This window comes from Coturnix japonica, chromosome 11 (genome assembly GCF_054131305.1).
Source record: "Coturnix japonica strain WE chromosome 11, WE-NBRP24, whole genome shotgun sequence".
NCBI classification, from domain to species: Eukaryota; Metazoa; Chordata; class Aves; order Galliformes; family Phasianidae; genus Coturnix; species Coturnix japonica.
This window is the reverse complement of record NC_140673.1, coordinates 16,687,915-16,703,718: the sequence shown is the minus strand read 5'-3', so window position 1 is coordinate 16,703,718 and position 15,804 is coordinate 16,687,915. Positions and strand designations below refer to the sequence as shown.

The window sequence follows — 15,804 nt, the reverse complement described above, 5'->3', positions numbered from 1 at the left end:
ATGAGATGTATGAGGAACTGAGAAGGAAAAAAAAAAAAAAAAAAAAAAAAGAAGAAGAAGAAACAGCACCTGAGATGAACAAGAATCCTAGAAATGAACTCAAACCAAAATATGTACAAAACACATACGCTACTTTTGTTCTGAATGCTTTTGTCACTTCACATAGCCTGCAATAGAAAGTAATAGCCGGGGGAAAAAGTAGTAGCAGCATGTGGCAATATGATATAACAAACTCTTCTGCACGCAAATTACTGATAAGAACAACAACAACTATATATATATAAATATAATGAATTTAACAAAAAAGATTGCATCCTGCAGAATAAAACCATGTTAGAGCCTCCCACTGAAATGAAAACTCATTTAAAATAATTCTTCAGCAGAAGTAGCAAAATGTAATCACTTACCCATTAGATTTTCATTACTGAGGCTGTTGTGAGAGTCAGAGCTGTGGAAATAGATTTTTCTATCAATAATTGACAGGTGATACAGGTTTAGGCAGTACTTATACAGCAAGGAAAAACATGCCGCAGTAGCAGCTTCTTCCCATTTAGCCTCACCGTAGCACTTTTGGGATATCTGTCTTAACCCTTTTTAGGTACTGCCTCACTGTTTTGAAAGAACAGAGAAAGGCTGATACATGCTCCAAGAAAAGAATGCAATATTTTTCCACCTCACCTAGTGTGTGACAAGAGCTGTGGGAAGCAAGTCAGTAGGATTTAGTCATAACAATAAGCTAAAGTGAAGTTAAATCTAAAAACAGAAAATGACTCAGTGATCTGAAAGGAGTTATAACAAAGACATGAGAACTATAACAAGAACAATGACTTCTCCAAATGTAGAATTAAGAGGTCAAGACTGCAATAACATAAACCAGTAGCAGAGAAGCAAGCTAAGATAAATAGCCCATATGCTATAAGAAAAACGGTTACAGTTCTCTTCCTGCTTCATACTGGCAGATTTCTAAAGTTACCAAAGAACAACTGACAGTTTTCCAAATGCTGGGATTAACCACATTGCCAGTATGCTTATATTAACACACAATAAACTCCAGCTTTCACAAAGGACTTTTCAAGTGAGAAAATCCCAAGCTCTTTGTGCCAAGCAGTAACAGACAATTTGGAAATGGTGCCATTTCTCCATGTGACATGGTATTTGAGCCAGTTTAAAGCATCCGAGTTCCTTATCACAGACTGCAGGGCCAGAGAAGGCTGATGTACAGCCACGTCTGTTCCACAATGATGAAGAATTGCAAAGAGTCAGATTCTAGTGTGACTGAGAGGGATATTCACTTAAAGAGCTTGTAGTCCTAGTTCTTGTGCCATCCGTTAATGCCATACATGCAGAATGAAGCTGGAAACAGCTTCCATGCAGTTTATGAACTCTAAAAGTAGATGTTCTCTCTTGCATATTCAAGTGATACAGAAAATCAAACAAGTATGCATATTTTCACCACGGGAACAAAAAAATAAGGCTCTGAAAATTCAATGGCTCTATCACAATTTGTTGCTATTTTCCCCAGTTCAAAAGAAACATGGTTCTCTCCTTCACATGAGTTAAAAACACTATAATGAAGTCCCAGAGGTGACATTGCAATAACATTTACTTCTTAAATATGAAGTCAGATTGGTGTGTAATTGCCCATCCCTACAGCACAGATGCTTGAGCTAGCTCCTCTGGGCTGCCTTCACAGTCAGCCTACAGATGTCCATTGCTGGCAGCTGCTGGTATCTGGACCAGAGTTGTGTAGACACTGTTGAGATGAATCCCATCCAAATTGCTCAGTATGAAGATGTTTCTCTCCTTAGGGGGGAAAAATAATTAAGGGAAGGAGAAGAATTAAGGCCTCTACTTGAACAGATACATCTTCCAAAATTTAAGTGCTGAGTTCAGTGGCTGAAGACTTGGGCTGGACTGCTGCAGAGCCCCTAGATCCACAAGCAGACAGATGGCAGGTGTCCCAGGGGTATCACTGAGTGTCAGAAAGGCCTCTGAGCACAACTTCCTCTTTGGGAATTTTTCCTAAAGTCCCTTCACATCTAAGACTTCTCCTTGTGGCTGCACATACTGTCACCAGGCCGAGTTTCTTACACCTAGCTGATATGGCACTAAGGATCTCACATGTTCCAATAGCTGCAACAGCATTATGTGCATGTGACCCATGACTGACTGGAATTTGAATCCTCTTTATCAATGAAACTAATTGGCACACTGGCCATTTGCACCAGACATTCCCAAAGACATGCTCAAGAGAATATATTTTTTTTAATTTCTTTTTTTTTTTTTCCCACAAATCTTACTTTATTTTCCCAGATAACATCAAAAACATGCTTTCTATATGCTTTTCTAGTCATAAGCGCTGTTTTGGGCAGAAAGGCTGCAATGTCCTTTCATTTTCTCTTCAGACCTAGAGGAAACGGTGGAAAGTAATACAAAGGGAGGTTAAGTGACTGGTTGGGATCATTAACAGTCAAAATTTCAAATCTAACTCTGTATTTTTATTTTTCTTCCATTTCTTTACTTACAAGATACAGACATAGAGCATCCACAAGATGCTCCACTTTAATGACGTCCTTGCAACAGCCCAAAAATAGCAGCGACTCCTGTCTCTTCATCCAGTAACACTTCCTGAATATATCTTCTCGATTCCTAGAAATATTCTTTACAGCATATGCTTCCATTTTTGAAAATGGTACAAAATGTACCAAACTAAGTCATGTTCTCATATACCACTCTTTGATTTTTTATCCAACTTAATGCACAATCATTAATGCTTGCTAGTATTTCATAATCTCTTGAAGACTTCAGACTGACAAAAAGATGAAAAGTTGCAATAACATTATATCTCATAATAAAGTCACACAATGTAAAATGTTATTTAGAAGGGTGTTTTTCTTCTTGGATGAAAAAAAAAAAAAAAGCACATTTTTAAGACCTCTTCAACTAATAATTAATATCATGCATTTAAAAGCATACCTCCTCAGCCCAAAGAAAGCTTCAAAGGATGAAACAACAGAAATTTCACATTCAGTCAACATGATAACTACACATGAAAATCAAAGAAAATGCACAGACTTCCATCACATAGCTCTGCTAAATATTTTTCAAGAAAAGACCATTCTAGGCAGGTAATACAGAGCAACTTTCCCAACAGATTTCACAGTGTTCTGCACTGCCAGTCCACTCTTTATGTTGTTCGTAACTAGTACCTAGTTCTTTGCTTCTTGACCTGCACAAATGCAGTATGAAGCATCTGACTCCATTTCCTCCAGTGCTTTCACTGTACCCTATAGGAATATTTCCATGCTGGTATTCATGTTCTAAAAATAAATCAAACACATGTCAACCCAAGGACAAAGTTGGAAGGAAACATACTTTAATGTAACTAAAGAAGAATATATTTAGCATTTTGCTACTAAGCAAGGATGAAAATAAACTTGTCAACACATAGCTGTGTCTAACTGTGAAGCCCACACCCCACTCAATTCCTTCTCTAGCATTTACTGTAGACAACAGGTGGATTTAGTTTTTCTTTCTTCTTAAAAGCAACTGTTAGTGCTGCTGAACCAGGAAGAGGTTTCTGAATTGCAGTGTGAAGCACTACATCTGGCATCCATTTTTCTATCAATTAACAGTACTGTAACCATCCAAAGTGCATTGGAGCAGCAATGCGTATTAGGATTCTTTTTGGAATCCTTCCAAAACAAAGCACAGGCATTAATGAGAATTGCCATTTGAAGTAAAGTTGTTTTTAAAAGGTATACCTATGTTTTAAACATTTTAAGCTACTTCTCCCTTCAGAATGTGAAAAGTTACAACTATAAACATACATCTTCATTTTGGGGATCCTGCATCCAGTTAAAACTGAGACTGAAAAGCAAGTACCATTATGCCTGCTTTATTTAGTCCTTTAAAACACAAAACCAAAAAAATGATTCTATCACACTACAGCTTGTTTCCGGCTGTAAGGAATTTAAGGCAAGAGCAAAAGTATCTATAAATTGCTATAAATTAATGCGGAAGTTGGCATACTGCTTTTTAATATGTACATGACCAGAAGACAGTTTAGACTCTTTTGCAAGCAATAACTTAAGGGATAAGCAAAAAGCAAATACTTTACACCCTTTGCAATCTGTGTGTTCCTGCATACACCATCAGAAAGATGAGTATGTGGTAGAAGGCAGCATAGAGTCTCCTGGTCTGAAGGAACTTTTAACTCTAAGAAGGGTAACTACTGTGGAACAGGAAAATTTACTCAATATCCAACCAATACAGAGATTGACCGCTTCAGTATGTCAGTGTTTTTGTCCCACATCCACTCTCAGTTGTAGATTTCTCTTATCCACCACTGTAGTCAAGATCAAAGAATTCAGTTCCAATTTTCAAATACATTAATATTTTAAATATTAATGCTAAAAAGGTTGCAATAATCTTTAAAGGAAAAGTCATAGTGCCTGCAAAAGGAACAGTTGCGAAGTTGCCCCATTCTGGCAGGGCCTTCGGTGAGCACTAATGGAGCTGTAAAGAGCTTCTTCCTGCTTAATAAGGTGCAATTTAAATCATGCTGCTGCTGAAGTCATGCAGTTCTAATTAACCTCCTTGGTGTGTAGAAAATACAAAGGAAGATCAAGCTAGATATGTTCATGCTCACTGTAAAATAATTTTTAAAAAATCTAATATCTTCTGAAGATACAATGTGGTACCTACCTATAAGCAGTCAAAGTTAAGAAAATCCATTGCATCTTTCCAAAGACAAGGAACTCCCACTGGCTTCATTTTTCTTCAGGGACCAATACAAAACCTATCAATATAATTTCAGTGTCTTTATGGATTTAATTTTCATCCTTAAATTAATGTGTTCTTAATTTATATTAATACAGACATCTGAAAGTATCTATTGATACAAATTATTACATAGGAGGAAAAAAGGAAAACACTGAACATTAGAAAATATGGAAATACAGGAAATTACTCATTTGCCATATGTATCCTATAGACATTTTTAAACAGATAATAAATATCCACTGATGGAAGTTTAAATCAAGACAATGGAGATTACAGCCTTTTCATGCTGACAGTTCAAAGCAGGGTCCTTCCACAGGCACATTAGTCTGCCATGTTTCATCTTCAAAAAGATATATATGGCTTTCATGGTAAACATGAATTATTATTAAGATCTTAGGAAAAAAATCCTGGTTATTCAAAAGACTTCAGAATGGTTTGGTGCCTAACTGCTCACTGACCACTCTGTTTCCCAGTTCTTCAAGCTTGATCTGTGCTGCCAGTGTGACACCATTCACTTTCAAAGAGTGAGAACAAATCATCACTTGGTCACAAACCTGAGCCTCAGATGACGGAGATGCTTCTGGGCTCATTGGAATGACAGCCACATAAGTGCTGACAGCCCCATCTCCCGGCCTCCTTAGCACTACCAAAATGATGGGCAAATCTCTATGGAAGTGCGTGGCATGTATCCCAACTATCAGAATTATGGAATGGAGCTGTTTTTTCTAAAATTCCCATCTTCGACGTGATATAATTTTCTGAAAAATTGTAACAGTTTCCTTCAGAGAATCTGGCTTCAAATACAGTTCCCTATACTGGCATAGAGAGCGGGTTTACTCACCTCCTGGGAAAAGCCCCCTGCCACTCTTACTGTTTCTACCTTACTTTTGTTTAAGGAACCATTGATATACCCCCTATCTCTATGAAAAAAAAAGACACCTCAGTGCTTAAACCAATGGCAAAGCTTTCTACTGAAGCCAAGAGACTCAGAGATAACTTCACAGAATGCAGGGGACAACCAATGTTCACACAGAACAGCACTTTTCATCTTCCAGCTCTAAAAAAAAAAAAAAATCCAACACAATTTGATTTCTCTGAGCACTATCAAGATCAGTTACAACATCCAGGTACATAAATCACCTAAGGTCTTAAGCAGAAAATAACACTGTATCAGGGTTTTCTTGCTCAGCTGGTTTGGGTTTTTAAGTAATAATGAAGCAATATGTTTTACTTTCAGCACTCAGACTGCAAAGACATCATAAGCCACAACTACGGTCAGCGCTGAGGCCTCTTACCAGTTTCACAGAGTTCAGCAACACATCCACACCCCTGCGCCGAGCAGTCACCAAGTACGCTCCTTGTGCGTGCACTTACACCTCGTTTCAACGGCAGAAACTGACCGAAATTCGACAGACAATGGCTTTCGGCTAACAGCAAAAGCACGGGAGGACATTTGAAGTTCATCTCCCGACATTTAACTCGATCTACATTTTAGGCTATGCTGGGTACCAATGTCAGCAGATTTTAGCACCGTTTAAACCTTCACTGGCTCCGAAGCGGCCCGGCCACACACTCGAGATAAATGACGCTGCACGCGAACTCCGAGCAAAAAAAAAACGAACGCCTGTAAGTGGGAAGTGCCGGCTTGCTGCCTGCGCTCCGGGTGCCCCGCCGGGACACGGAGATGCGGGGCAGCACGGCGGGGCCGGCCTAGCCCGGGGCTCCCTACGGCCGCACACCGACCGAGGAGCCGGCGCTCCCCTTCCTGCCCCGCAGACCCCCGGGCCCCGCAACGCCTCTGCCCGCAGCTCCGGGCCGCCCTTCCCCACCGCCCTTCTCCTCCTCCTCCTCCTCCGTCGCAGGCGGCGGTGCTGAATCACGGTAGGCAGCTGTTCGGCTGCCTTTTCCCAGGGACAGCGGTGCGGTCCGCGAGCAGCGGGGGCGAGGGCAGGCGGCGGGCCGGGGGCGGCGGTTCAACGGCCGCCGCTGCCGGGAGGAGAAGCGGACGACCAGTCGTTACCTGTCAGACGGGGACACGGCGCTCGGCGGTCCTCCCAGCGGGCGTCGTGTGCGGTGCTAAGCGAGCAGCGCCTCACGGGCGGTGCAGCGGTGCCTTCCGGGGACGCAGCATCCACCCCGACGGCCGGCGAGCTGGGCACTAGCGGGAGGAGGAGCGGGAGGGTACGGCTGGGAGGCCGGGAGAAACCATTCCCTGCGAGGGGGCAGCGCCTAGAGCAGCCGGGCGGGGCGAGGAGGAGCGGCCCTCCACACGCAGGTACGTGCGGGGCGGACGCCGATGCGCAGCGAGGTGCCCGCAACGGGGCGGGAGGCGCAGGGCCAGGTCGGAGCCCGCAGAGCGCCGCCGACCCTCCCCGCAACTCGCAGTGGGAGCGGCCCTCGCTCTGCCCGGAGCGCGAGCAGGACGGAGCCACGGCAGCGGCGTTCCAGGAGGCGGAGCGCTCGTGTCCCTGCACCGCTGCACTGATTTCCAGCAGTTGACAGACATCTATTTTTTTCCTTCCTTCCCACTTGGCCCGATAACCCACGTGTGTGGAACGGCAGTAGGCCGCGCTGAAAGTCAGTCATCTTCTAAAACGTTGTGCATCCTAGCATTAGACACATGACCTAGGGAGACAGCTGCTTCATTAATAGTAAATAAAATGGAGGGGCTTTCCTTACACAAGGATTTTGAAGAATATTGTCTTTAACATCCAGCAACAAACAGAGCTAACAATAAATAGAGATTTGCTAAAACAATGCAAAGCAAGTAAAGTTGGTTGAAAACGTAATTGCGAGTTATCAGCTTTATGTTTTCTCTGCTACATCCTGTAAAGTAAGCTGATACATGAATAGGAGCAGATTGTGGGCTTCTTGTAGACACTGGGCTGTATGGACAGAAGGCTGCATGCCAAACACTTCAGGGAACACTGAGGAGATGTCACATCTCTCCTCTGCAGCATCAACGTGCAGCTTGTACAGCTGCAGCAACACTCACTTATCACAGATACTGTCTTTTTAAACAAGTTTAATTATAGTTTATATTGTGGCTTCAGTAATATGCAGGAAACATTTATCTACTGCTCAAACCATTGTAAGGCTTATCAAAAAACAAACGGGTACCACTTCTGTCCATTAATGGGCAATCACATTGAAATCCACATAGTTATTTGTGTTGGTTGGTGTTTGTAGGAGTGGGCAAGAAATCTCATGCAGAAACAGAGGCAGTGCAACCCCTACCTATCTCCACTTAACCATTCTTAGTTTTTCTCACAGCCATTACAGGACTCTTGTTTCTCTTTCCATTTGAGCTGTTTGGGATGTTGCCATGGGCTGCAGATGAAGCAATTTGAAACATCTGTATTGCATGTAATCCCCAGGTCAGAGCTTGCTTTGGGCCTGCATCAGGTCTCTCTGCCCCAAAGTCAAAGCATACCCCTGTGCTAAGTTATATAACCAAGGCACTGCATGACAGGGAGCTGCAATTAGCTGCAGATTATGCCTTCTGGACCAACCTGGAGTCTTTCAGTATAACTGTGCTCCCCACCTCCAAGCTGAAATGTGAGAGCTAACCGAATGTTGTAGGCAATTCCAATGGGGTATGAAATACCCATATGCTTGATTAAGAATGTTAAATAAAGTTGCAGCTTAAATATTGAGCTAGTTCAAATATTGAACATTGATGCCCTTTAGATTATACATGCCTGAATAATTGTTGTAAATAGAACTAGCAGTAAGAAATAATTTTTAGGGCATGGAGAACATCTTACAAATTTCAAAAATGAAGAAATAGGCAAAACAAACAAACCAAACAGCTGAGATTGGAATGAATGTGCTGACTCAAATCTGCATATTCCTATGAATATTTATTTTTCCTACAGTCATTCCATGCAGGGACACTACGTACTTTTTCAGCCTCAGTGTTATAGCAGATGAATGACAGAGGCAATCAGATCAATCCTATCTTTTACAGAAAAGCTATTGAGCACAATTCCCGTTTCATCTTTCTGGTTACCAGTAGTGTCCTCCCTGGATAATCATGGGCACTGTAAATGCTTAATATACATAATCCATTTCAAAGCTGGAAAATGTAATTTCTTCATATTACAAAGGATCCTAAGATCACCAGTATTTGAACAGTTCCAAAAGACACTTGGAAATGAAAACCTTTCTCCTGTCTACTCAACCATTAGCTAACAGCAGTGCAGTAGGATACAATAGGATTCAGTCTGCTGTGGTCTAGAAAACCTGGAGTTGTATTTTGCCTCTGCAGATGAAACAGGTTGTATCTTCCTGCAGTTAGTGCTGAGGGATGCCAGAAAGCAGGAGTTTCAAACAATCTGAGATAACAATCATGAAGCTCAAAAGCTTTGAAACAGATCCAGCATGTAGATGAAAGAAGTTCAGCAACTCCAAGTGTTTTCTTCTGTTTGCACAGCATTCATCTTGGAATATATCTACTTAATTTTGCTTTTCTGAACAGGTGCATTTCCAGCTTGCTATAAAACTATGTCCAAACAATCTGTACTGTCAAAAACTATCAGTTTCCTTGAGTCTAACTCCAAAAAGCACTGCCAGTCAAGAAAAAAGGTTCAGCTCAAGTCCTCATTCTACACCTTTTATTCTCTCAGGACTCTCACTAGAGGACTTTTCAATCCATATATATTGCTTGCTTTACAGAACACCTCCCATTTCTTTTATGATAAACCACCTACTCGGTGTGTTAGCAAAATCCATCCAACAATCTCCCAGCAGTACCCACATGCACTAACAGCATATGGTGACATTGCCAGCCTGGAACAGCTTCTTGCCTCCTATCACTCCTATTTTCAGATCACTGTCCAGGATATTTTTTTAAACCACACATCACCAAATACAAGCCCATAGGCCTGACTGTGTTCATTGCTGCTATAAACATCTTTTATAAGACAAATCAATGTGAATTTACAAGCTGAGGCAATAAAATATTGACACAGCATTTCATACAATAACTTTTTACAGTCCTCACCACTCCAAACACATGGTGTTGAAATAACAGTACTTGCATAAGCAGATACCACAGTACCAAACACGTCCATAGACTGCAGTCAACTACACCAAAACTTAATGGGGCCCCTGTCAGTTCAGGCATGTTTTTGAATGACTTTAAGACACAAGCACTTCTATTTTTAACCACATAAAATAAAATTTGAGAATATCTTTATCTGATTAGTAATCAGAGCTTGGAGGTACTCATTCAAGCAGTCTTGTCAAGTTCCCATCTGTTGTCTGAGCTGCTTAAGAGAAAGGGAGTCCTAGAACTTCCACAGTTTGGAAAGACTTCTTTATGTAGATCAGCAAATTTCTACCTGCTAGTCAACTAAGTTGATTTGGCCATCAAGGAGATAAAGTCTTCAAAATATCAACTAATTGGTTTTTACCAAAGGCTGCCTATTCTATTGCTGGCCTGCAGGCCAAGGTGGGTGTGTGAGCATCTTGTCCTTCACAGCTAAACATGGGAGACAGATCATTATTTAAGCAGTAATATTTACCTAAATGTAGTAAAAGCATAGACAGTATTAATCTGAAAGCTGGATTTCATTACTTAGTGCTATTAGTATGCAATGCATTAGAATGCTGATGTTACATCTCTACTGCCTGCTCACTGATGGAACACAAGGGAAGAAAGAGGCCACATGGCATGGCTGAGGAGCCAGCCTCACCATACCCAAAGCAAAGTAAGCATTGTGGCAGCAGTAAAAATGGGAAGACAGTTGGACTAGATGATCTTGTAGGTCCTTTCCAACCTTGTGATTCTATGAACTAGCTAATACTGAACTTGCTCAATTGTCTAATTGGCAAGTTAGTATTGCCAAGAGAAACCCTTTCATTTTAGCTTCCATCAGAATCATTTTTAATCACATTTTTATATGCTCTTTGCCTTTCTAAAGTCATCACTTCCAAAGGCACAATAAAACCACAGTGTCAAATTAAAATAAGTACAGCTATCACATCTGTATAGTCAGCTTTCTTATAATCTTATTTTGTTGTATGTAAACATTAAATCGGTAAATATTTTTTCACAATAGAAAAGCAATATAGAAAACAGGAGAAAAAGCTGTTATCAGAAAATGTTTTAATTTGCAATATAGGGACAAAAATAAACAAGTACAGACCATAAAAGCATAAAGCTCTCCAAGAAAACATGCAGAAGCATGTTTCTTCCTTACACGTAGGTACAGATGCACAGAATCTGACCGTTCCATGATGACCTACTTTCTCCCTCAAGGTCTGCAGCTTTTTAAAGACCACATGTTGCTCTTCTGATTTTTTCAGGGGTTGTCCCAAGCAACCCGATAAAACAGGGACATTTAAAGGAGCCTATCCTGTTCATGCTATAGCCTCTGAAACACAAAAAGAAAACAAACTTCATAGAGTGCCCTGCTTATGGAGAAATGTATGGCCTGATGTAGGAAAATAAATGGAATTTTTCACAACTACTTTTTATAGCAAAGAAACAAGACTGCTATTACTATGCATAATCATAATGATTTTTTGTTTTGGTTCAGACAGTGGAATGTATTAGCTTTGAATACAACAAGTAATATTAACTTAGTTTAGATTTCCTTATAATTTCATGGGAAAATATTCTATGGCCTTACAAGTCCAATTTGTGCAAGAAGCAACAGGGACTGTACTACTGAGCGGTTATGATTTATTTTAATTACGGTAGAAAACAGAGACCTCATTCAAAGATCAGGATCTCTTTCCGCTGCAGATGTCCATATATATTTGAAAACACTTAGTCTAGACTAGAGGTCTGCAAATTATCCTCCTCAGAATCATCGGGAAGTGACTGCAGGAGCTCTGCACACAGCAGCCACACAGAGAAGGATACATGTTGCCAAGAAGGTAACAAAAGCACAGTTTCTGTCAACATAAGCAGAGCTTTTTCCCCTCCAAACAAAACTTGATACCTTTGTACTCTTTCCTGTCTTAAAAGACTGTAGTATATGTTCCCCTATTGAATGAGGCAAGTTCTACAAGCTCCTTTCTGTCATGACTTCACCCGTTTTGCTTTCTCTACATACTCCAGCACTTGTGGCTTCTTTATTCTCCTAGTTTACCATTTTCAAAACCTCTTATGCGCTATTTTAGCCCTTAACCATGGTTACTGCGTTCTCCTCTCCTGCAGCAAGGTTTAGATGCCCCTGTGCTTCCCCAGCCTCTCTCTTCTCCACCCAGAAACTCCCAGCTACCAGCGGTTTACCACTCTCAAACACCATTGGAACTTTCAGAAGCATTGACTTTCTTGCTCTGGGACTTAGGGATGAAAAAATACGAAGCAGTTATCCCCCCCCTACAAAAAGGTAGCAGATAGGAAAGAAACAACCTCCCCTATCCTCTGTAAAGTATTTTGAAGGAAAGAACAAAGCAACCTACAATTTCCTAAGAGTGATAAATGCAGGAATAAATTATTTACCAAGGAGAACCATTGCTAATGTGTCTTTTGTGCCCATTCAGATCCTGTCCTGTGCCAAACTCAAAGGAAAGAATATGGCTAATTATACTCTTTTCTTTGCATTTAATCTGTGCAATCTTGTGGAAGCATGAAAACAAAGTGCTTTCTTTAAGGTAGATGAAGTATTAACAGCTTTAAAAATAGAAAAACAACTCAGACCCAGTATCACAGATGGCAGAATGTCTTTTGAGTGTGAAGTAGGACTTCATTTCAGACTTTACAACAATATTTCCCTCCTCAGAAAAGGTTTTATGACCTTTGCCCCAAGCGTGCATGCTCAGGGGATTAGAGATCTTAACTGTGGTCTGCCTGTTCAGTAACGCCCAGCTAAGGCCCCAGCTGATTTAGACATGCCCATGTCCTTACATCCAACTCTATTAGTGAAAATGAGATCTAATGTCCCAGGTATTTGGCTGCAGCAAGAGATGATAGCCATCAACAAAGTGTGCTTCTGAACTGTATTAGTTTTGTGAATTGGTCATAAGTTTGCAGTACAACAAAGGAAAAGAGCAAGTAAATAGACTGGGATGGAAGAGGCGATGAAAGGAAACAGAAAATGATGCAAAAGGAAAAAAAGGCAGTGTGAGAACAAAGATATATTTTGTTCATATCGTAGAATAATTTTTATTCAATTAAAAAATGAAGTAGCCAGAAGGTAAGAATTACAGAGGACAAAATAAGCTTCTGTCTCAAGTAATCTACACATATAACTGCATTGCTCTCAAATTAAAGCATTGTACATGGCCATAACACAACTAAGTGCAAAACATCCCTAACAGGTTCAGATATCAGTATAGCTTTATATTTTCTACTAAAGACCTTGATTGTCTTTGCCTCTATTTTTTAATTGACTGGAGATCTTTGTAAAATTTCTTTTTTTAGGTATTTTAAATGACTGTTATTATTGTTTTATCCTGCAAAAAGTGAAGCAATCTTAATAAACAGTAAGAACAAATATTAGCATACTACTGATTACACTTAAGATACAGTAAGTATGCAAACAATGAAGACTCAGATACATAGAAAGTGTTTGAATATAGTTTGTTAGTCAGCTATGCATTTGAATAGCTCTGGCTATACAATTAGTATTTCTATTCAAATTTTTGTGACAAGTCAGGAGCTACATCAGACATCTATACCGTCAATTTTCATTAAGTTTCAGTCTTTCTGCAATTCATGCACAGCAAACCAAATCTTGCTATCCTACTAACAATGCAAAACCAAAACATCTGTTATTTGTGCGCTGTCTCTAGTTTTTAGTGCACAAGCAATTGTTCAGAAGTGTATCAGGATAATAGAAAGTATTGTGCTTTTCTTGGCTAGGAAATCTATCATGCGTGCAAAATTCTTTTTGAATTTTGTCTGTGTAGAAATGTGAATGACTCCTCTCAATCTGGCTAAGGAAATATGTAAAGTGAGCCCAAAAACAGCAGTGTACACGAAAGGACTGAGTCAGTTACAAAGGCCAATCAGAAGTTTGCTTAACTGTTGCTTGTAATTCACTCCAAATCATAGACTGGCAGGCAGTGTCTTCTACAAAGAAGAAGGATCTGCAGAACAATAATAAGTAACTGAAAAGGTGCTGTTTGACTGATAAGGAGAGACCACGCCCCTTCTCCCAAATGATTCTACAAGATAAAGGACAAAAACAGAGTAGCTGGACTTGCCATTCAGTAAGTCTTGTTTAATAGTTTGTGGGTTTTAAAAAAAAAAAAAAAGAAAAAAAATACCATCTCTGTGGGACACTGATCACAAGGGAGCACCTAGTACCTCCTATGAATGAATACACAGCTACTATCCACAGGATAATAGGCAAATACTAACTCATCAGTGTGAAAAAGCATAACTCCAATGTATCTGGTTTTTAAACTGTGTTTAAAATACTGGGATAAATCACCGCCTTACAACTTCATGACTCTTGAGAGGTTTGTGGTGGAGTATGTGTAGCTAAAAATCAGTATGAAAATATACAAGCACTTTGCTTCTGCATGTAAACCTTTTTTCTGACTAAGGGCTGTCTTGGGAAATACCTAATGCCAAGGGAGTTGACAGTGGCTGCTAGTGTAACTGTCCTGCTTCTTTCTTTCAGTATCCTCTTTACAGTGAATGAACTTCAGTTAAAAAGCCCTCCCTCCTTGAACTAAAATATCTTTCATAATCACAACAGCTGCAGGCAGACAGCATGCTGCTTTCCTGAGGCTCTGGATTCCTTCTGGACTCACAGTCAACATGGGTTGAGGAGCACTTCTCAGGACATCTGACAGCAAGTTGCTGGCTGAGTTGCTCTGGTTTCATTGTGAATTCAGGTGCTGGCAACCTCAGATATTATAGAAACAGTGTAAGACCTTTCTTCCACTGTTCTCTGTGAGGACAGTTCCTCATATAGGAATGAAATGGGCACCAGTGGAGTTGGTCTTGCACAAAAATGTATATTGTCACTCTGTATAACTACTGCACAGAGAGGGGGAGTTGCTGTATTTCAGCTTTCATCCTTTCCCTTAGCATATCTACATGACATAATTGATATTTTCTTGGCACATCTGAAATTATGCTGCAGTTTCTGGGTCAGGAGCTGTAAAACTTGGAAAGTAGCTTTTATATTCACTGAGATACACATGCTTCTTGACACTCAAACAACCTGCTAGAAAAACATCCCACACTGGGTTAGCTGGTGGCAGGAAATGTGCCAGCAGTCTGGAACAACCTGAAAGGACAGCAAGGAGTGAAATGCCAAATACATCACCTTATTTAGGAGTAGAGGAGGAGGCTGGTAGTGGTACTCAGAAATGCAGGAATGTGGGATTTGGGGAATGGCAGGCAAAAATGGGGGTTAATGGGCACTGCAGCAATCCAGAGGCTGTACAGAGTAACAACTAAGGAAGGTCCATATTCACAGTCTGAGCAGGGTAACAGCTCAGTACCAGTTATTATTACTGACTGTATCAGTATGGATGGACAAAGCTACCGGTCTCCATATGCCAGCCCCTTGCAATGCAGGCACACCTTGCATGCATTTGAAGAAAACTAAGATGTGTCACAATTTATATTTAGTGATTGCTTCAAATTTGCATTGGACATAACTGCTGTAGTTGCTGCGGAAATGCTGTTGTCTCCTCTGGAAATTGGTGGGTTTACTGAGTGAAACAATATGTGGCTGCAGCAGTAATTACTGTATGAACAAGTGATTTCCATTAAAAGCATGAGAGAGTCTTCAGACTATTAGAATTGTATCTTCTGTCCTGAAATGACCCTCTCATTTTTAGTTTTACTCTATGTGGAGTGCAATATACAAGTTCCATCAGGGAACTATACATCTCCTACAGAGCTTTGGTAACAGAGGAAAAGAAATTGGTCTTGCTAGGATATTTGTAATCAATAGTACCCAATGAATGTGTAGAAACACGGATTAAAACCTACTGTGAGTCACTGAAACTCCCTCATTAAAGGTGTACAGTGCTAAAAGTGCTGAGCTGAATCTCTTAGAGTATAGCTATTTTCTAAATCTTACACAGATCAGCAAA

At 40.5% G+C, this 15,804-nt stretch overlaps 1 protein-coding gene across 10 annotated transcripts in view; it reads right to left on the bottom strand.

Moving 5' to 3' along the window:
* TTLL7 (tubulin tyrosine ligase like 7) overlaps positions 1 to 15,804 on the bottom strand; it is a 70,751-nt gene that overhangs the window by 51,687 nt on the left and 3,260 nt on the right. For 3 of the 10 annotated variants that reach the window (XR_014933022.1, XM_015870197.3, XM_085512209.1), the window contains exon 1: positions 6,806 to 6,945. The exons of 2 other annotated variants lie outside the window; for them this stretch is intronic. The gene's annotated coding sequence lies outside the window, so the exon portion shown is untranslated. Of the gene's footprint in view, positions 1 to 407; positions 449 to 4,707; positions 4,802 to 6,080; positions 6,553 to 6,805; positions 6,946 to 15,804 lie in introns of those variants that run through there. 5 more of the 10 variants (XR_001556888.3, XM_015870195.3, XM_015870196.3 and 2 more) reach the window with 4 other exon arrangements.